The sequence below is a fragment of the Arachis hypogaea genome, chromosome 18, assembly GCF_003086295.3.
Source record: "Arachis hypogaea cultivar Tifrunner chromosome 18, arahy.Tifrunner.gnm2.J5K5, whole genome shotgun sequence".
In the NCBI taxonomy this organism is placed as follows: Eukaryota; Viridiplantae; Streptophyta; class Magnoliopsida; order Fabales; family Fabaceae; genus Arachis; species Arachis hypogaea.
Window position 1 is genome coordinate 80,682,264 of NC_092053.1, and position 23,919 is coordinate 80,706,182.

The 23,919-nt window shown below is 32.6% G+C and overlaps 2 non-coding genes across 2 annotated transcripts; both read left to right on the plus strand.

The window, feature by feature from the left end:
* Positions 1–813: 813 nt before the first annotated feature.
* On the plus strand, positions 814–921 carry LOC112774936 (small nucleolar RNA R71). Its single transcript, XR_003189389.1, has one exon. It is a non-coding gene; the product is annotated as a small nucleolar RNA R71 (small nucleolar RNA).
* Positions 922–8,992: 8,071 nt separating this feature from the next.
* Positions 8,993–9,100, plus strand: LOC112773758 (small nucleolar RNA R71). The gene has a single exon (XR_003188291.1). It is a non-coding gene; the product is annotated as a small nucleolar RNA R71 (small nucleolar RNA).
* Positions 9,101–23,919: the final 14,819 nt, after the last annotated feature.

Below are 23,919 nucleotides of genomic sequence, written 5' to 3' on the forward strand. Positions count from 1 at the left end.
GTCTTCCTCCTTGGGATTCACGTCCTCAACCTCCCTTACAGGTTCGGCCATGGTAATTAATTCAATGGCCTTGCACTCTCCTTTTGGATTCTCTTCTGTATTGCTTGGGAGAGTACTAGAAGGGGTTTCAGTGATCTTCTTACTCAGCTGACCCACTTGTGCCTCCAAATTTCTAATGGAGGACCCTATTTCATTAATGAAACTTACAGTGGCCTTGGATAGATCAGAGACTAAGTTTGCTAAATTAGAGGTATTTTGTTCAGAGTTCTCTGTCTGTTGCTGAGTGGATGATGGAAAAGGCTTGTTATTGCTAAACCTTTTTCTTCCACCATTATTAAAGCCTTGTTGAGGCTTTTGATGATCCTTCCATGAGAGATTTGGGTGATTTCTCCATGAGGGATTATAGGTGTTTCCATATGGTTCACCCATGTAATTTACCTCTGCTATTACAGGGTTCTCAGGATCATAACCTTCTTCTTCAGAAGATGCCTCTTGAGTACTGTTGGATGCAGCTTGCATTCCATTCAGACTCTGAGAAATCATATTCACTTGATGAGTCAATATTTTATTCTGAGCCAATATGGCATTCAGAGTATCAATTTCAAGAACTCCCTTCTTCTGAGGCGTCCCATTACTCACAGGATTCCACTCAGAAGTGTACATGAACTGGTTATTAGCAACCATGTCAATGAGTTCTTGAGCTTCTGCAGGCGTTTTCTTTAGGTGAATGGATCCACCTGCAGAAGTATCCAATGACATCTTAGCTAATTCAGATAGACCATCATAGAATATATCCAAGATGGTCCATTCTGAAAGCATGTCAGAAGGACACTTTTTGGTCAGTTCCTTGTATCTCTCCCAAGCTTCATAGAGGGATTCACCTTCTTTCTGTCTGAAGGTTTGAACATCCACTCTAGGCTTACTCAGCTTTTGAGGAGGAAAGAACTTGGCTAAGAAAGCCTTGACCAGCTTATCCCAAGAGTTCAGGCTATCTTTAGGTTGAGAATTCAACCATATTCTAGCTCTGTCTCTCACAGCAAAAGGGAAAAGCTTGAGCCTGTAGACTTTAGGATCTACTCCATTAGTCTTAACAGTATCACAGATCTGCAAAAATTCAGTTAAGAACTGAAAAGGATCTTCAGATGGAAGTCCATGGAACTTGCAATTCTGCTGCATCAGAGAAACTAATTGAGGTTTCAGCTCAAAGTTGTTTGCTCCAATGGTAGGGATGGAGATGCTTCTTCCATGTAAATTGGAATCAGGTGCAGTAAAGTCACCAAGCATCCTTCTTGCATTATTATTATTTTCGGCTGCCATCTCCTCTTCTTGTTCGAAAATTTCTGAAAGGTGCTTGCCGGATTGTTGTAATTTAGCTTCTCTTAGTTTTCTCTTCAGAGTCCTTTTAGGTTCTGGAACTGCTTCAACAAGAATATTCTTGTCCTTGCTCCTGCTCATATGAAAAAGAGGGAACAAAAATAACAATAATAATAATAAGGATCCTTTTTTTACCCAGGTATAAAGGTTCCCCTGTGTGAGTAGAAGAAGAAAAGAATGTAATGTAAAGAAGGGAAGAAAAAAAAACCTTGAACACAGAGAGGGAGGTAGTGTTCGAATTTTTGGATGGGAGAGAAGTGTTAGTAGATGAATAAATAAATAGAAGGAGATGAGAGAGAAAGAGGAATTTCGAAAATTATTTTTTGAAAAATGGTTAGTGATTTTCGAAAATTAAAATTAAAATTTGAAACAATTAGTTAATTAAAAAGAATTTTTGAAAAAGAGGGAAGATATTTTTGAAAATTAGAGAGAGAGAGTTTGTTAGGTAGTTTTGAAAAAGATAAGAAACAAACAAAAAGTTAGTTAGTTAGTTGAAACAAATTTGAAAATCAATTTTGAAAAGATAAGAAGATAAGAAGTTAGAAAAGATATTTTAAAATCAAATTTTTGAAAAAGATATGATTTTGAAAAAGATAAGATAAAAAGATATTTTTGAAAAGATATTATTGAAATTAGTTTTGAAAAAGATTTGATTCACAAGAAATCACAAGATATGATTCTAGAACTTAAAGTTTGAATCTTTCATAGCAAGCAAGTAACAAACTTGAAATTTTTGAATTAAAACATTAATTGTTGATGATATTTTCGAAAATATGATATAAAATTAAGAAAAATATTTTTGAAAAATATTTTTAAAATTTTCGAAAATAAATAAAAAAATGAAAAATATTTGATTTTTGAAAAAGATAAGATTTTTAAATTGAAAATTTGATTTGACTCATAAGAAACAATTGAATTTTAAAAATTTTTGAAAAAGTCAATCCAAATTTTCGAAATTTATGAGAGAAAAAGGGAAAGATATTTTTTTTTGAATTTTTAATGATGAGAGAGAAAAACAATGAAAATGCTCAATGCATGGAAATTTTATATCAAAACATGTGATGAATGCAAGAACACTATGAATGTCAAGATGAACACCAAGAACACTTTGAAGATCAAGATGAACACCAAGAGCTTATTTTTGAAAAATTTTTGATGCAAAGAAAACATGCAAGACACCAAACTTAGAAATCTTTAATGCTTAGACACTAAGATTTCAAGAATGCATATGAAAAATATCATACAACACAAAACAATATAATATGAAGATCAATCAAGAAGGTTTTATCAAGAACAACTTGAAGATCATGATGAATGCAATGCATGAATGCAATTTTCGAAAAAATGCAAGATGAGTATGCAATTGACACCAAACTTAAAAATTGACTCAAGACTCAAACAAGAAACACAAAATATTTTTGTTTAATTTTTATGATTTTATTAATTTTTTTTTATTTTTGTATATTATTTTCGAAAAAACATATAGGAAAAAGAAAATAAGGATTTCAAAATTCTTAATATGAATTCCAGGAATCTTGTACTCTTAGTCTAAAGCTCCAATTTGAGGGTTAGGCATGGCTTAATAGCCAGCCAAGCTTTAGTATGCTATTACATGCATTGAAGTGATTAGTTGAAGACCAATCCCAAAGCAGTTTGGATATGGCTTTACAGCCAGATGGGATTCAACATGTTACCATGAAACTCTAGAATTCATTCTTGAAAGTTTTGAAGCCATAGAATAATTAATGAAAACAAAAGGAAAAAATTTTTTTTTGAAAGATTTTTTTGAAAAGTTTTTTTTTGAAAATAAAACAAAAAGAAAATTACCTAATCTGAGTAACACGATGAACCGTCAGTTGTCCAAACTCGAACAATCCCCGGCAACGGCGCCAAAAACTTGGTGCACGAAATTGTGATCTCAGGCAACGGCGCCAAAAACTCTGTACGCACATCTTAATAAATCGTTTTTCATTCATAACTTCGATACAACTAACCAGCAAGTGCACTGGGTCGTCCAAGTAATAAAATCTTACGTGAGTAAGAGTCGATCCCACGGAGATTGTTGGTATGAAGCAAGCTATGGTCATCTTGTAAATCTCAGTAAGGCGGATAATAATTGATTATGGAGTTTTCAAAAATAAATAATAAATAGACAGAAAATAAAGATAGAAATACTTATGTATATCATTGGTGAAAATTTTAGATAAAGGTATAGAGATGCTTTCGTCCCTCTGAACTTCTGCTTTCCTGCTGTCTTCATCCAATCAGTCCTACTCCTTTCCATGGCTGGTTTATGTAAGTACATCACCATTGTCAATGGCTACTTTTCATCCTCTCTGTGAAAATGGTCCGATGCGCTGTCACTGCATGGCTAATCATCTGAAGGCATCACTGTGGTCAATGGCTGCATCCTATCCTCTTGTGAAAATGGTCCAAATGTTCTGTCACAGCACGGCTAATCATCTGAGGTTCTCGATCATACTGGAATAGGATTCACCCTCCTTTAGCGTCTGTCACTACGCCCAGCACTCGCGAGTTTGAAGTTCGTCACAGTCATTCAATCCCAGAATCCTACTCGAAATACCACAGACAAGGTTTAGACCTTCCGGATTCTCATGAATGCCGCCATCAATCTAGCTTATACCACGAAGATTCTGATTAAGAGATCCAAGAGATAATCATCCAATCTAAGGTGGAACGGAAGTGGTTGTCAGGCACGCGTTCGTGGGGGAATGATGATGATTGTCACGTTCATCACATTCATGTTGAAGTGCGAATGAATATCTTAGAAGCGGAATAAGTTGAATTGAATAGAAAAACAGTAGTACTTTGCATTAATTCATGAGGAACAGCAGAGCTCCACACCTTAATCTATGGAGTGTAGAAACTCTACCGTTTGAAAATACATAAGTGGAAGGTTCAGGCATGGCCGAATGGCTAGCCCCCAAAACGTGATCACAGGATCAAAAATACAATCCAGGATGTCTAATACAATAGTAAAAAGTTCTATTTATAATAAACTAGCTACTAGGGTTTACAGAAGTAAGTCATTGATGCATAAATCCACTTCCGGGGCCCACTTGGTGTGTGCTTGGGCTGAGCTTTAGCTTTTCACGTGCAGAGGCTTCTTTTGGAGTTGAACGCCAGGTTGTAACGTGTTTCTGGCGTTCAACTCTGGTTTGTGACGTGTTTCTGGCGTTTAACTCCAGACAGCAGCGTAGAACTGGCGTTCAACGCCCTTTTACGTCATCTAAACTCGGCCAAAGTATGAACTATTATATATTGATGGAAATCCCTGAATGTCTACTTTCCAATGCAATTGGAAGCGCACCATTTGGAGTTCTGTAGCTCCAGAAAATCCACTTTGAGTGCAGGGAGGTCAGAATCCAACAGCATCAGCAGTCCTTCTTCTACCTCTGAATCTGATTTTTGCTCAAGTCCCTCAATTTCAGCCAAAAAATACCTGAAATCACAGAAAAACATAAAAACTCATAGTAAAGTCCAGAAATGTGAATTTAACATAAAAACTAATAAAAACATCCCTAAAAGTAACTAGATTCTACTAAAAACATACTAAAAATAATGCCAAAAAGCGTATAAATTATCCGCTCATCACAACATCAAACTTAAATTGTTGCTTGTCCCCAAGCAACTGAAAATCAAATAGGATAAAAAGAAGAGAATATACTATAAATTCCAAACTATCAATGAAACATAGCTCCAATTAGATGAGCGGGACTTGTAGCTTTTTGCCTCTTGAATAGTTTTGGCATCTCACTTTATCCATTGAGGTTCAGAATGATTGGCATCTATAGGAACTCAGAGTTCAGATAGTGTTATTGATTCTCCTAGTTCAGTATGTTGATTCTTGAACACAGCTACTTTATGAGTCTTGGCCGTGGCCCTAAGCACTTTGTTTTCCAGTATTACCACCGGATACATAAATGCCACAGACACATAACTGGGTGAACCTTTTCAGATTGTGACTCAGCTTTGCTAAAGTCCCCAATTAGAGGTGTCCAGAGTTCTTAAGCACACTCTTCTTTTTCTTTGGACCTTGACTTTAATCGCTCAGTCTCAAGTTTTCACTTGACACCTTCACGCCACAAGCACATGGTTAGGGACAGCTTGGTTTAGCCGCTTAGGCCAGGATTTTATTCCTTTAGGCCCTCCTATCCACTGATGCTCAAAGCCTTGGGATCCTTTTTCTTACCCTTGCCTTTTGGTTTTAAGGGTTATTGGCTTTTTGCTCTTGCCTTTTGGTTTTAAGAGCTTTTGGCTTTTTCTGCTTGCTTTTTCTTCCTTTTTTTTTCGCTATTTATTATTTTTTTTTCTATTTTTTTCTGCAAGCTTTTGTATTCACTGCTTTTTCTTGCTTCAAGAATCATTTTTATGATTTTTCAGATTATCAAATAACATGTCTCCTTGTCATCATTCTTTCAAGAGCCAACATATTTAACATTCTTAAACAACAACTTCAAAAGACATATGCACTGTTCAAGCATTCATTCAGAAAACAAAAAGTATTGTCACCACATCAATATAATTAAACTAAGTTCAAGGATAAATTCAAAACTCATGTACTTCTTGTTCTTTTGAATTAAAACACTTTTTCATTTAAGAGAGGTGATGGATTCATAGGACATTCATAACTTTAAGACATAGTTACTAATTACTAATGATCATGTAATAAGACACAAACATGGATAAGCACTTAACATAAAGAAAACGAAAAACAGAGAATTTAAGAACAAGGAATGAATCCACCTTAGTGATGGTGGTGTTTCCTTCTTGAGGAACCAAAGATGTCCTTGAGCTCTTCTATGTCTCTTCCTTGTCTTTGTTGCTCCTCCCTCATTGCTTTTTGATCTTCTCTAATTTCATGAAGGATGATGGGGTGCTCTTGATGTTCCACCCTTAATTGTCCCATGTTGGAACTTAATTCTCCTAGGGAGGTGTTGATTTGCTCCCAATAGTTTTGTGGAGGAAAATGCAATTGAGGCATCTCCGGGATCTCATGGTGATGAGCTTCATGCGTCTCTTGAGCCCCATGAATATGCTCTCTTGTTTGCTCCATCCCTTTCTAAGTGATGGGCTTGTGAGATGAATCTTTCCATCTCCCATGGCTCAGAGGTGGAAGCCTTTGTCTTCCCTTCCCCTTTTCTAGAGGTTTCTCCGGTCTTAGGTGCCATCAATGGTAATGAAAAAAAAAGCTTATGCTTTTACCACACCAAACTTAGAATGTTGCTCGCCCTCGAGTAAAAGGAGAAAGAAAAGAAGAAAAAGATGGTATGGAGGAGATGGAGGGATGTGTGTATGGATGTGAGTGGTGAATGGAAAACAGAAGGGATGACCATGAATGGAGAGAGAGAGGGTGAGGTGGGTTGGGATCCAGTGAGATTCACAGATCCTGAGATGATCCTGTGGTGTCCACAGATCCTGAGGTGTCAAGGATTTACATCCCTGCACCCATTAGGCATGTAAAACGCCCTTGCATACAATTCTGGCGTTTAAACGCCGAATTGATACTTGTTCTGGGCGTTCAGCGCCCAGATGCAGCATATTTCTGGCGTTGAACGCCAGCCAGATGCTTGTTTCTGGCGTTCAGCGCCAGCTTTCCTTACTGTGCATTTCTGGCGTCTGAACGCCAGGATGCTGCTTGTTTCTGGAGTTGAACGCCAGACAGATGCTCCTTACTGGCTTTTAAACGCCAGTAAGATCCTCCTCCAGGGTGTGATTTTTCTTCTACTATTTTTGATTCTGTTTTCAATTTTTCTATTTATTTTGTGACTCCACATGATCATGAACCTAATAAAACATGAAAGAACAACAAGAATGAAAATAAATTAGATAAGTAAAAATTGGGTTGCCTCCCAACAAGCGTTTCTTTAATGTCAATAGCTTGACAGTGGGCTCTCATGGAGCCTCGCAGATGTTCAGAGCTTTGTTGAAACTTCCCAACACCAAACTTAGAGTTTGGATATGGGAGGTCAACACCAAACTTAGAGTTTGGTTGTGGCCTCCCAACACCAAACTTAAAGTTTGACTGTGGGGGCTCTGGTTGACTCTGTTTTGAGAGAAGCTTACTGTGCCTCTTTTCCATGTTCACAGAAGGAAAACCTTGAGTTTGAAACACAAGGGAATCCTCATTCACTTGAAGGACTAGTTCACCTCTGTCAACATCAATCACAGCTCTTGCTGTGGCTAGGAAGGGTCCTCCAAGGATGATGGATTCATCCTCATCCTTCCCAGTATCTAGGATTATGAAATCAGCAGGGATGTAAAGGCCTTCAACCTTTACTAACATGTCCTCTACTTGTCCATAAGCCTCTTTTCTTGAGTTATCTACCATCTCTAGTGAGATTCTAGCAGCTTGTACCTCAAAGATTCCCAACTTCTCCATTACAGAGAGTGGCATGAGGTTTATTCCTGACCCAAGGTCATATAGAGCCTTCTCAAAGGTCATGGTGCCTATGGTACAAGGTATTAGGAACTTTCCAGGATCCTGTTTCTTCTGAGGCAATCTCAGTTGATCCAATGCATTTAGTTCATTAGAGAACAGGGGAGGTTCATTTCCCCAAGTCTCATTACCAAATAAATTGGCATTCAGCTTCATGATTGCACCAAGGAACTTGGTAAATTGCTCTTCAGTAGCATCCTCATTCTTTTCAGAAGAAGAATACTCATCAGAGCTCATGAAGGGCGTAAGGAGGTTCAATGGAATCTCTATGGTCTCTAGATGAGCCTTAGAGTCCTTTGGTTCCTCAGAGGGAAACTCCTTATTGATCACTGGACGTCCCAGGAGGTCTTCCTCCTTGGGATTCACGTCCTCAACCTCCCTTACAGGTTCGGCCATGGTAATTAATTCAATGGCCTTGCACTCTCATTTTAGATTCTCTTCTGTATGGCTTGGGAGAGTACTAGGAGGGGTTTCAGTGATCTTCTTACTCAGCAGGCCCACTTGTGCCTCCAAATTTCTAATGGAGGACCTTGTTTTATTTATGAAACTTACAGTGGCCTTGGATAGATCAGAGACTAAGTTTGCTAAATTAGAGGTATTTTGTTCAGAGTTCTCTGTCTGTTGCTGAGTGGATGATGGAAAAGGCTTGTTATTGCTAAACCTGTTTCTTCCACCATTATTAAAGCCTTGTTGAGACTTTTGATGATCCTTCCATGAGAGATTTGGGTGATTTCTCTATGAGGGATTATAGGTGTTTCCATATGGTTCACCCATGTAATTTACCTCTACTATTGCAAGGTTCTCAGGATCATTAGCTTCTTCTTCAGAAGATGCCTCTTGAGTACTGTTGGATGCAGCTTGCATTCCATTCAGACTCTGAGAAATCATATTGACTTGCTGAGTCAATATTTTATTCTGAGCCAATATGGCATTCAGAGTATCAATTTCAAGAACTCCCTTCTTCTGAGACGTCCCATTACTCACAGAATTCCTCTCAGAAGTGTACATGAACTGGTTATTAGCAACCATGTCAATGAGTTCTTGAGCTTCTGCAGGCATTTTCTTTAGGTGAATGGATCCACCTACAGAAGTATCCAATGACATCTTAGCTAATTCAGACAGACCATCATAGAATATATCCAAGATGGTCCATTCTGAAAGCATGTCAAAAGGACACTTTTTGGTCAGTTCCTTGTATCTCTCCCAAGCTTCATAAAGGGATTCACCTTCTTTCCATCTGAAGGTTTGAACATCCACTCTAAGCTTACTCAGCTTTTGAGGAGGAAAGAACTTGGCTAAGAAAGCCTTGACCAGCTTATCCCAAGAGTTCAGGCTATCTTTAGGTTGAGAATCCAACCATATTCTAGCTCTGTCTCTCACAGCAAAAAGGAAAAGCATGAGCCTGTAGACTTCAGGATCTACTCCATTAGTCTTAACAGTATCACAGATCTGCAAAAATTCAGTTAAGAATCGAAAAGGATCTTCAGATGGAAGTCCATGGAACTTGCAGTTCTGCTACATCAGAGAAACTAATTGAGGTTTCAGCTCAAAGTTGTTTGCTCCAATGGTAGGGATGGAGATGCTTCTTCCATGTAAATTGGAATTAGGTGCAGTAAAGTCACGAAGCATCCTCCTTGCATTATTATTATTTTCGGCTGCCATCTCCTCTTCTTGTTCGAAAATTTCTGAAAGGTGCTTGCTGGATTGTTGTAATTTAGTTTCTCTTAGTTTTCTCTTCAGAGTTCTTTCAAGTTCTGGATCTGCTTCAACAAGAATATTCTTGTCCTTGCTCCTGCTCATATGAAAAAGAGGGAACAAAATAATAATAATAATAATAATAGGGATCCTTTTTTTACCCAGGTATAGAGGTTCCCCTGTGTGAGTAGAAGAAGAAAAGAATGTAATGTAAAGAAGGGAAGAAAAAAAAACTCGAACACAGAGAGGGAGGTAGTGTTCGAATTTTTGGATGGGAGAGAAGTGTTAATAGATGAATAAATAAATAGAAGGAGATGAGAGAGAAAGAGGAATTTCGAAAATTATTTTTTGAAAAATGGTTAGTGATTTTCGAAAATTAAAATTAAAATTTGAAACAATTAGTTAATTAAAAAGAATTTTTGAAAAAGAGGGAAGATATTTTCGAAAATTAGAGAGAGAGAGTTAGTTAGGTAGTTTTGAAAAAGATAAGAAACAAACAAAAAGTTAGTTAGTTAGTTGAAACAAATTTGAAAATCAATTTTGAAAAGATAAGAAGATAAGAAGTTAGAAAAGATATTTTAAAATCAAATTTTTGAAAAAGATATGATTTTGAAAAAGATAAGATAAAAAGATATTTTTGAAAAGATATGATTGAAATTAGTTTTGAAAAAGATTTGATTTTTAAAATCACAATTAATGACTTGATTCACAAGAAAACACAAGATATGATTCTAGTACTTAAAGTTTGAATCTTTCTTAGCAAGCAAGTAACAAACTTGAAATTTTTGAATCAAAACATTAATTGTTGATGATATTTTCGAAAATATGATATAAAATTAAGAAAAAGATTTTTGAAAAATATTTTTAAAATTTTCGAAAATAAATAAAAAAATGAAAAAGATTTGATTTTTGAAAAAGATTTTAAAAAAGATAAGATTTTTAAATTGAAAATTTGATTTGACTCATAAGAAACAATTGAATTTTAAAAAGTTTTGAAAAAGTCAATCCAAATTTTCGAAATTTATGAGAGAAAAAGGGAAAGATATTTTTTTTTTTGAATTTTTAATGATGTGAGAGAAAAACAATGAAAATGCTCAATGCATGAAAATTTTAGATCAAAACATGTGATGAATGCAAGAACACTATGAATGTCAAGATGAACACCAAGAACACTTTGAAGATCAAGATGAACACCAAGAGCTTATTTTTGAAAAATTTTTGATGCAAAGAAAACATGCAAGACACCAAACTTAGAAATCTTTAATGCTTAGACACTAAGATTTCAAGAATGCATATGAAAAACATCATACAACACAAAATAATATAATATGAAGATCAATCAAGAAGGTTTTATCAAGAACAACTCGAAGATCATGATGAATGCAATGCATGAATGCAATTTTCGAAAAAATGCAAGATGAGTATGCCATTGACACCAAACTTAAAAATTGACTCAAGACTCAAACAAGAAACACAAAATATTTTTTTTAATTTTTATAATTTTATTAATTTGTTTTTTTATTTTTGTATATTATTTTCGAAAAAACATATAGGAAAAAGAAAATAAGGATTTCAAAATTTTTAACATGAATTCTAGGAATCTTGTACTCTTAGTCTAAAGCTCCAATCTGAGGGTTAGGCATGGCTTAATAGCCAGCCAAGCTTTAGTATGCTATTACATGCATTGAAGTGATTAGTTGAAGACCAATCCCAAAGCAGTTTGGATATGGCTTTACAGCCAGATAGGATTCAACATGTTACCATGAAACTCTAGAATTCATTCTTGAAAGTTTTGAAGCCATAGAATAATTTTTGAAAACAAAAGGAAAAAAATTTTTTTTGAAAGATTTTTTTGAAAAATTTTTTTTGAAAATAAAACAAAAAGAAAATTACCTAATCTGAGCAACACGATGAACCGTCAGTTGTCCAAACTCGAACAATCCCCGACAACGGCGCCAAAAACTTGGTGCACGAAATTGTGATCTCAGGCAACGGCGCCAAAAACTCTGTACGCACGTCTTAATAAATCGTTTTTCATTCACAACTTCGATACAACTAACCAGCAAGTGCACTAGGTCGTCCAAGTAATAAAACCTTACGTGAGTAAGGGTCGATCCCACAGAGATTGTTGGTATAAAGCAAGCTATGGTCATCTTGTAAATCTCAGTCAGGCGGATAATAATTGATTTTGGAGTTTTTGAAAATAAATAATAAATAGACAGAAAATAAAGATGGAAATACTTATGTATATCATTGGTGAAAATTTCAGATAAAGGTATAGAGATGCTTTCGTCCCTCTGAACTTCTGCTTTCCTGCTGTCTTCATCCAATCAGTCCTACTCCTTTCCATGGCTGGCTTTATGTAAGGACATCACCATTGTCAATGGCTACTTTTCATCCTCTCTGTGAAAATGGTCCGATGCGCTGTCACTGCATGGCTAATCATCTGGAGGCATCACCGTGGTCAATGGCTGCATCCTATCCTCTTGTGAAAATGGTCCAAATGCTCTGTCACAGCACGGCTAATCATCTGAGGTTCTCGATCATACTGGAATAGGATTCACCCTCTTTTTGCGTCTGTCACTACGCCCAGCACTCGCGAGTTTGAAGTTCGTCACAGTCATTCAATCACAGAATCCTACTCGGAATACCACAGACAAGGTTTAGACCTTCCAGATTCTCATGAATGCCGCCATCAATCTAGCTTATACCACGAAGATTCTGATTAAGAGATCCAAGAGATAATCATCCAATCTAAGGTGGAACGGAAGTGGTTGTCAGGCACGCGTTCGTGGGGGAATGATGATGATTGTCACATTCATCACATTCATGTTGAAGTGCGAATGAATGTCTTAGAAGCGGAATAAGTTGAATTGAATAGAAAAACAGTAGTACTTTGCATTAATTCATGAGGAACAGCAGAGCTCTACACCTTAATCTATGGAGTGTAGAAACTCTACTGTTTGAAAATACATAAGTAAAAGGTTTAGGCATGGCCGAATGGCCAGCCCCTAAAACGTAATCACAGGATCAAAAATACAATCCAGGATGTCTAATACAATAGTAAAAAGTTCTATTTATAATAAACTAGCTAATAGGGTTTACAGAAGTAAGTCATTGATGCATAAATCCACTTTCAGGGCCCACTTGGTGTGTGCTTGGGCTGAGCTTTAGCTTTTCACGTGCAGAGGCTTCTTTTGGAGTTGAACGCCAGGTTGTAACGTGTTTCTGGTGTTCAACTCTGGTTTGTGACGTGTTTCTGGCGTTTAACTCCAGACAGCAGCATAGAACTGGCGTTCAATGCCCTTTTACGTCGTCTAAACTCGGCCAAAAGATGGACTATTATATATTTCTGGAAAGCGCTGGATGTCTACTTTCTAACGCAATTGGAAGCGCACCATTTTGAGTTTTGTAGCTCTAGAAAGTCCACTTTGAGTGCAGGGAGGTCAGAATCCAACAGCATCAGCAGTCCTTCTTCTACCTCTGAATCTGATTTTTGCTCAAGTCCCTCAATTTCAGCCAGAAAATACTTGAAATCACAGAAAAATACACAAACTCATAGTAAAGTCCAGAAATGTGAATTTAACATAAAAACTAATAAAAACATCCCTAAAAGTAACTAGATTCTACTAAAAACATACTAAAAATAATGCCAAAAAGCGTATAAATTATCCGCTCATCGTATACTGACCATGCTGCTCTTAAATATCTACTCACAAAGCAGGATTCAAAACCCAGGCTCATAAGATGGGTGTTGCTTCTACAAGAGTTTGATATAGAAATAAGAGACAGAAAAGGGACAGAGAACCAGGTAGCTGATTACTTGTCCTGGATAGAACTAGTAGCAGGGGCGTCCCTCCCTCCTACTGAGATCTCCGAGACCTTTTCGGATGAGCAACTTTTTGCCATTCAGGAAGCACCATGGTTTGCAGATATTGCAAATTATAAAGCTGTGAGGTTCATTTAGTTTCTGAAATTTGAGAAAATATAGTTCCGATTTTAGGGTTTCAATTTAGGGGTTTGGTACAATAATCTGTGAACTCATGAATTGATGAACTGCGGCGTAGGAGAATCCATTCTTGTACGTTCGTTCACCACAAACCCTAGGTCCGTTCTTCTATTGTCTTAGCTTCTGATTTTTTCAGCTACATTTCGATTCAGTTCATACTTTTCTGTGATCAACTTTATCGCCCATTTCATTTTTGGATCATTTAACGGCTTGAAAAATGATTAAAACTTAAATTTGTATCCTTTTATTTATTTTACTTACTGATTGGAGTTGTTGTTACTTTGAAAATTCATCTGACTTTGTTTTTTTCTTGATCAAATGAACTTATTCAGACATCTGGTGGCCGATTTTGTATTTTTTTTTATTATATATTTTTTCTAATGGAATATTTGAATGTAGATGTTTTATGCTGAAGCAAATTGATGAGCTGAAGCAGTTCAAAAGCAGAGAGTGAAATGGAGTTTCTCTGAAAAATTTAATCATGCGAATTTTGTAAATTACATAATTGAATTCTGAATCTAACTTGCATCCATATCTACAATTACCATTTCTTGAGCAATTTGGTGGATTGAGTTTAGAATTTTTTAACATGCATTGTTGACTTCCCATGAAGTGATTAGATGCATGCAAGTTGGTTTCAAAACTTGTTAGTTTTTTCTGATTTGAATTCTTCTTTTTTTTTCCTTGCAAGATTCATGGTTTGGATTTAAATTTTGGGCTGTGGTCAGATTTAATTAGTATAGATACTATGCGAATTTAATTTTTTTTATTCCAACTGTTTGATCATTTGCTTGTTCCTGATTTGAGCTACAATAGTCAATAGGTTATTGAATTTAGAATGCTAAGTAATGCCATTCAAATAAGCTTAATGAATATCTCATATAGTTGTTTCTGAATTGTGACTTCAACTCTTTAGAATATGTTATCACCTGAGAAATTATACTATGTTATAGTTGGTGTTCTGAAGAAAAAACCAGAGTATGGACTCTATTTGGTTTGTGCATTGCTTCAAAACTTGTTGATTTTTTATACTTTGGATTCTTCTTCTTTTTTCCTCGTGAGATTCATGCTTTAGATTTGAATTTTGGGCTGTTATCAGATTGCTTGAGAATAGATACTATACAAATTAAAATTTTTTTAATCCAACTATTTGATAATTTGCTTGTTCCAGATTTGAGCTACAATAGTCAATAGGTTATTGAATTTAGAATGCTAAGTAATGCCATTCAAATAAGCTTAATGAATATCTCATAAAGTAGTTTCACCTTCTTTAATTTCTCGTCCTTGGATGCCATTATTAATTACTTTTTCACCTTCATTTGGGCCTTACACACACACAATCCCCTGCCATTTGATCCAAGAGTCTTGTATGTTTTGACTTAACTTGATTATTTTCTTACCTTCTAGCAAACTCCTCCAATCTCCTATTCCAATGTCAGCCTTTAGGAATGTACAATACCTAAAATACTTACTTTGGTATACTTTAAAGAAAGTGAGTGCTACTTAGTTTACAATCTCTAGTTCTATTTTTTAAAGAGGGTCATATTAAACACTTTTAAATCAAAGTTCAATTCACCTTAAACTTTTGGTGTGCTAATTATCTCTCAATTAACCCACTGCATTCTTTTTTTCATTCTCTCTTGACCCTACAAAAACTATAGGACAAGTCTATGAATTTTATCGATTAAAGTCTCATAAAACTTAAAACAACTAAGAGTATAAACAGAGACAACAGAGTTTAAATTGTTTTGTAGTTGAAGGTTATTTGACTATTAACTGGGGAGATAAAGCACTTTAGGGGTGATGTTACAAGAGCAAACATGACTGGAGAGGTTATATTCCAAAAATGAGAAGATGCAATTCAATTTTTGTTAAAAAAAGTTGGTGCCATAGCAAATGATAATTAATTATAAAAATATTGTTAAATGGATTGAAGGAAAAAATCACATTAGTTGGAAATTACTATTTTTGAGAAACAAAACAAAGAATAAAATCTATATTTTTCAACATATGAAAGTGGTATACAAGGAGGATAAATGGTTCCGACCATGGGGTAGATTTCTTTAAATAAAGCTAGTAGGGGGAAAATTATGGAGTTCATGAATCAAATGATATATATAAAAGATATAGATACTTAGTAATATAAGGTGTCTTTATGTAATATATGCATGTATGTGATTGATGAGTCATAAAATTGTTGCAGTTTGTAATGTTGGTGGGTAGGTGTTACTAAAAAAATGGAAAATATGTTAAATGTGCTGAGTTAGATTTAAGTCCATGTAATCTAAATTTTTTTATGGCATTATCAAAGGGGATTATTAGATTCATGTTGAATGTGCTTTGTTTCTTATTTTATGTTTTTGGTGATATGAAAAGAAGAGTAGTTTTAATTATCCTATGCCGCTCGGATATTGTATGTGTTATTAATATGTTAATTACTTTTTTCTTGTTGTACTTTTTCAAATTATAATTATTTTTCTATATAATTATGCAAGATAATTCTGAAGATGCGAGTGAAGATTGAGATGCTTATCATGATGGTTTATTGACAAAGATGGAAATTGAAAGATGTATGGTTGATGATGATGTCTGTTATTAGAAGCTAAGATACATTTATATGATATAATATTTTAGTTTTTCCTAGTTTATTAGTAGTAAACTCTAAGTGCATTATATGAGTATACTTATTCTAGTTTGAGATGTATGAATACTCAAAATTATGATCTTCCCAATATTTTTGGTTCATTATATAATTATATTTTGTTTCAGTATAATTTTTATTATTTAAAGATTATTGTATGGTATTATTATATATGTATTCATTTTTATTTTATAATAATTAACTAATTTAATTAAAAATACGGGATTATATATATAATTATATTCTCAAATATTAGATTTTAGATAAAAAAAATTGTTAGAAATTTTTGTTTATATATATATAAACAGAAATTTAAAAAAAAATGAGAGACAAAAGGCTACACTTATATAAAGTAGTTATAGGTATACTATTTGCTACATTTATAAAGTGATGCAGTAGCCCTGAAAAGTGTAGCCTATTCTTTAGAATTATGGTAACCATTAGTGATGAAAAGCGTAGCCTTAGGTCCTGAACAGCATCACTTAAAAAGCGTACCCTATTCTCAAAGGCCAGAAGCGTAGCTTTTGATACAGAAAAGCGTAGCCTGAGAATAGGCAACACTAGTATAGGCATCGCCTACAAAAGTGTCTCCGAAGCCTAAAAAGCATAGCCTTTTTCTAAGGCATCATTTTTTTTTCATTTTTGGCTACACTTTTCAAGTGTACCTGAATGGGTGTTTTTCTTGTAGTGACATGAACTTTGTTGTTACTGATTTGAATAATTGTTGAATAATTGTGAATAATCGTTTTTAGTTAATGTGTGAACCTTGATGTGGGTTGCTGTGATATTGTAATTGGATTAAATTGTATTGGAGATACAATTTCAACTAACTTAATAGCAGTTTGTTCTATGTTGAATACATATAATGCGAGACTATCACAATCAAAACTTGAAGCCCTATGTTACCATATTAGTTCCTGACGAGCGAAACTCTCGCGCGATCTAGAATTTTCACAAATAAATTTCCGTTGTAAGTATAGTTTCTATACCGACAAGAATTTCTTTCGTACAAAAGTTTGGTTGTCACAAGTAACAAAATCCAATAAAATTTTTAGCCGAAGTATTTAAACTTCGGGTCGTCTCTCAAGGAATTGCAGGGAAGTATGATTTATTATTGGTTATGGAAAAGTATCGTTGGGTTTTTGAAATAAGGAACAAGTAATTTAAATGACAAGAAAAATAAATTAATAATAAAGTAAATTAATTATCATGAAAACCATTGCAAGGTATGAGAACTGGAAATCCCATCCTAGTTATCCTTATCAGGTGTGATGAGAATTATTATTGCTCCCACTTACCTAACCCTTACTAAATAAAGAAAATTCAAGTGGACTAATTAACTTGATTCCTCAAGTCCTAGTCAACTCCTATGAAAAAACTAGCTTTAGAGGGATCCAAATCAATCAGCAAATTCCAATTTTCAATCAACCTCTGAGTTTGATAACTCAGGTGTAACCAATTACTAAACCAAAGCAAAGGGGGGGGAATCTAAATTATTTATATCATAAATAGAAGAAAGCAATCATAAATCTGAAATACCTCAAATTGCATTTAAACGTAAATTCAAATCTAACATGAAGGGTTCATAAGCCAATTTGGCTAAATAAGTAATTAACAAGTGAAAGCATTAGAATAAATAAAAGTAGAAGAGAAACTAAATTGAGGAACATTGAACCTAAAATTGAGGAGGAAATAAACATACTCTAAGAGAAGTCCTAATTCTAAAACCTAAGAGAGAGGAGAGAGCCTCTCTCTCTAAAAAACTACATCTAAAACCTAAAATTGTGAATTATGAATGTTGTATAAATGAATGAATCGATTCCCCCACTTTATAGCGTCTAATCTGTGTTTTCTGGGCCGAAAACTGGGTCAAAAACAGCCTGGAAATTGCCTCCAGCAATTTCTGATACGTCAAGTATGCGGCAAAGTCACGCGTGAGCGTGGATTAGATTTTTGCCAAGTCACGCGTGCGCGTGATCCACACATGCGCGTCATCTATCTTCATGGCAGCAATGGCAAATTATATATCGTTGCAAATCCCCGGATGTTAGCTTTCCAACACAACTAGAACCGCCTCATTTGGACCTCTGTAGCTCAAGTTATGGTCAATTTAGTACCAGAAGGTCAGGCTGGACAGCTTTAGCAGTTCCTTCAGTTTCTTGTATTCCTTCCACTTTTGCATGCTTCCTTTCCATCCTTTAAGCCATTCCTACCCTATAAACCCTGAAATCACTTAACACACATATCAAGGCACCAAATGGTAATAAGAGGGGATTAAACATAGCAAAATTAAGGCCAAAGAAGCAATGTTTCAATCAAAGCACAGAATTAGGAAGGAAAACATAAAATCATGCAATTTACATGAACAAGTGTGAGAATAGTGGATAAAATCCACTCAATTAAGCACAAGATGTACCACAGAATAGTGGTGCATCATTTCCACTAGTGGCTTAATCAAAGTTTCTTGTTCGTTGGTTCTATGATTATTATCTTAACAAATCTGACTTTGAGTTACTTTAAGTGTCTTCTCCAAGTGTTGAAAGAATAGTTCGGATTCCAACCTATCTGGATCGATTCAACGACCGGCCTATGTATGTGAATTACTCCATTGTTAATGATTCTAATAATTTATCTGCAAAAGTTGATGGGCTCTTCAGACTTGAATCCTTTGACATGGAAACTAAGTGTTGCACATGGGGTATAGCTGATGTCAGAGTCCACAGAAGGAAAGGAAGACCAGTGAATAAGAAGCAAAGCAAATGGCATTTAAGCACTCCCCTTGATTCATTACGTTTAGTACGGTTGCAATCTGATATTTAAATTAATTATTCCCCCAAAAAAAGTGTTAATAATATCTCTGTCTTCATGTGTAAATCAGTGTAGATAATTAAGGGAACAGTTCACACATATAACCGTATTTGTTAAATTTTTTAAATTTGACAAGTTTGAGATCTTTATGGATTCACTGGAATGTAATTTTCCTTTACTGGATGATAAATTACAAAATTGGTGAAGAGATATATACTATATTATGGAATGAATAAGCAAATTGAAAGCAGGAGGATATATATTATTCCATTCGTTAATTTATGACTCCATCCAGTATTAATGGCATGCAGTATTAATTAGTATCAATAACATTGTGGTTTATGGCAGATTTTGATGATTGGTGATAAATTTGGATGTTGACATTTTATGTTTGGTTGTTTTTTTTTTTTATTTTTTTTGTTATTTGATTTGAGTTTGTATTTGAATGAGATCATAACATTGTGGTTTATGTAATACTTTTAATTTGAATGATATTTTAAATTTATATTAGACTATAATTATATTTTAGTGTGTTTATTTAAATTTTATTTATAATGTTTTATAAAACAATTTTTTCGATTGAACTACGGTTGCATCGATTGAACTAATAAACCAATAAATCAATAATTAAAATAGTTCAACAACCGATTTAATTTTCAAAATCTTGGTTATCATAGAATTGGCCCCTCTATTTTTGACAACTCCAATATTTTTCTATATATCTTTTCACCATTTTTTATTTTGTATCTTTTGTTTAGATTTTTGCAATTATATTTTTGGAAGCTACATGTCAGTCGTTACCATTATAAGTGTTTTTGTATTTTCTCCCAGTACTAGTGTTTCTGGATTAAACCAATGGATATCTCTATTTGATTGGCTTATATATGACAAAAAAGAGGAATAATAAAGGACTACTAAAATTTGTTATTTTTTGTTATTATTTAGTTATTAATATTTAAAAATATAAGATAAAATATACTATTAGATTATTAAATTAAAGAAATTATATTAAAAAAATTAAATTAATAACTAAATAATAATTAAAAATAATAAACTTTAATGACTTCTAAAGCTCTTTTTAATCTGCAATGCACTTAAGTTGATCTTGACTCTTGAGTGTAAAAAATGCTTACATATAAATTTATTTTTAATTAAAGTTGCAAAATTCTAAATCTTTATTTTATCTTAATAAAATTGAATTTATTTTTTATTTTTATTCATAACAAATTAGTTAAGAAATATATGACGCTAGCATGATTTATAATGTTATAATATGCACCATAAATGAAAGAAAAAGAGATACACACATAAGAAATGCTATGCTGGTCGTAGTCTCTGAAATTTTAAATTGGTTGAATAAATCAATTTATTTTCTTTAATATATTTTAAGACCAGTCCGTGGAGAATTCAGAAATCTTATAAAGAGGGAGCCGGAAATAAAAAATTAAAAGTACCATATTAAAATTAAAAGCTTTAATAAAAAAAATAATTGTATATCTACTTAATATACTAAAATTGGGTTTTCTCTTAACTAATGAAAGTGAGGTGTCACTTTCTCGTGAACCCATTTTCCCTCCAAAATGAATGCATTATAATTATATTAATTTAGGAAAATATCTTTATTATAATTATATAAAATCAATATTTAATGCATTATTAAACTATTTATCAATTATTAATCAAAAATATTATTAATTATTTTAATGAATAATACATAATTATAATAATTTAAAAAAATATCTTTATTATAATTATATAAAATTAATATTTAATACATTATTAAACTAATTATCAATCGAAAATATTTTCAAACATTTTAATTATATTCATTTTAATTATATTTATATCCTTCTAATTCTTATTCATTATCCAATGATTTTATTAGTGGCAAGTTGTTAACCCATTTATATTGATAATAATAATAATTTTATTAGGATAAATATCAAATTCTATTCTTAATATAAAAATATAAAATTTAATTCCTTCCATTTTTGTTTTACCACTATAAAAGACCATGTATGCTAGAAGAAAATATCATTCGTTTACCAATTACTCTTTCTTTTGATAGCTTTTATAACAATTCTTTTTCTTCCTTTTAGGCGTCGTTACACGAAGGCAACTATCGTAGATACAAACTACCACACTCTCCAACTTTCGTACTCATCATTCGGAGCTATATAAGATATGTTATCTATGAAGTATTTATAGACCATGGTGTTATCATGTATGCATAAATAAATAATGTTTGGTATTTAAATTTAAGTCATTTACCTGTTTGTGGTATATTGTAGTGTGAAATTACTTTTAATATGTGTTGTGTAATGATATTATGTTCTAATTTAAGCTTTTACTTTAGAATTGTATTATGATTTTATCTCATCATTTTTTCTTAGATATCAAGTTCACATATTTTTATTTATTATTATTATTATTATTATTATTATTATTATTATTATTATTATTATTATTATTATTATTATTGAAACAGATGTAATATGAAATGTACCAAAAAAAACTCTCACATTCAATTTATTTTATTGTAGTCTTCTATCTATTCTATTTATTTTTATTTTCTTCTTATTCATTTTATTTTTTTTAAATGTTACATAATTTATTATAATTTATACCAATCTCCTTAATATATTAAAACTGGATTTTTTCCCAACTTATGATGGTGATGTGTCATTTTCTCGTGAATCCATTTTTCCTCCAAAATGATTGCACTATTTCTCTCTTTTAAATTTATTTTTAAAAATGATCTTTAATTGATATAATTATATTATAATTAGTATTTAATGAATGCATGATACATAATTATACTAATTTAAAATAATCTCTTTATTATAATTATACTAATCTCTTTTAAATTTATTTCAGAAAATTATCTTAATTATAATTATATAACAATATTATACTTAACATTTAATGAATAATTCATAATTATACTAATTTAAAAAAATATCTCTATTATAATTATATAAAATCAATAATTAATACATTATTAACCTAATTATCAATCAGAAATATTTTTAACTATTTTAATTATATTGATTTTAATTATATTGATATAATTCTATTTTTTATTCATTATCCTAAAATTTTATTAGTGACAAGTTATTATCTTAATGGTAACCTATATAATAATAATAATAATAATAATAATAATAATAACAATAATAATAATAATAAGATAGAAAATTATATTTTAGAAAAATATAAATTAGTTATTAATAATTTGTTATTAATAATGATAATTATATGATTAATTTTTAATAATCATTAAATATATTTAATATAAATAACCAAGTTTAATTAATTAACAAATGAAAAGAAATATTATTACATGATTGTAGAAGCAACAATAAATATATATATATATATATATATATATATATATATATATATATAACCAATTTAATATTAATAACGATAATTATCGTTATTATTTAATAATAATAATAATAACTATTTTTTTATTAAAACACTCATTTAATTGAATTAATATAAATATTTAATAAAAAATAAAGGATGAATTTTTTGGCTTGAAGGATAATACAATCAAATATTCTTGAAGATTTTAAAGCTGTGAGTATATATTCTTCATATATTAATATACGCATGCATGTTACCTTATTTTTTTTATAAATGGAAAATAATATTTACCCATTAAATTTGTTAATTGTTCAACCCATTCATCTTATTTATTGTGATTGAGATTGATATATAATCATAAAGATTTTTTTTCCTCCATTAATTTGAGTAAAGAAATTCATGATGTAAAATAAAATAAAATAAAGTCAGTATCTATTTTTTTTTAATATTTTTTATATTTACTGTAAATATTAAACGTAAAAAAAGAAAAAAATAATATTAATTATTATCACTTTTATTTATTTATATTCATAATTAAATTTAATATAATTATAGTAAGTCTCTATAATTATAACAATTTATATCTGTTACATATATAATAATTATATTATATATCTCCTCTTTTATATATACTTAACAAGTATTTCTATTTATATAATCTACTTAATATATTAAAATTGAGTTTTTTCTCAACTAATGAGAGTGAGGTGTGAATTCCTCCTGAATTCATTTTCCCTCCAAAATGAATGCATTTAATAAATAATGCATAATTATACTTGTAATACCCGGTCTAACTGAAATTAATTAAATAATAAGTTAAATAGGAGCGAATACGGTTGGAAGATTTGGCAATTTGAATTTGATGATCTAAATATGATATTTGGATTCAGTGAATTTTTCTGAGTTGGAAGACATAGTTTTCTGCGTAAAAGCGCGCAGTGAAATTTTGACTGGCAGTACCGGCTGAGACCTGTCTAGTACTGCAGCTGAGAAAATTGATTATGAGTAAGTAGGATTAAGAAATAAGGAATTATAATTAGGGGAGGTAGAAATATTTGAAGTGCGATTTAGAGCGCTAATCTTAAAGGTTTTGGTCCAAAATTGGGCCAACGGACAAAAATAAGTGAACCGGGCCTAAGTGGGCCCAAGACCCAACATATATAAACATTAGTTATGAGCATTTCAGCTCATTTTGCCCTAAAGAAGGGGTGTTGGGCGCTGAAATTGGGAAGAGAGAAGAGAAGAGAGAAAACCTAACTCTCTTTGATCTTCAAACCACCATAACTTGAGCTACGGAGCTCCGATTGACGAGCCGTTTGCGGCCACGCGTCGCTCTTCTCATCCTCTACAATTCTATCTAAGTTTTGTGGTGAGTATTCCATTCATCTCTGTCCAGTTTTTGAAATTCCCCACTGTTACACGTTTTTGGGTAATTAGTGTTGAAATCTTGTGATTTTGGGTGTTTAGGGATACTCCAACATGGATTCTAAGTGGGTTCTATCCCTACTTCATATGGGCTGAGGTAAGAAGTGCTCAAACCCTTGTGACTTGTTATTTTTA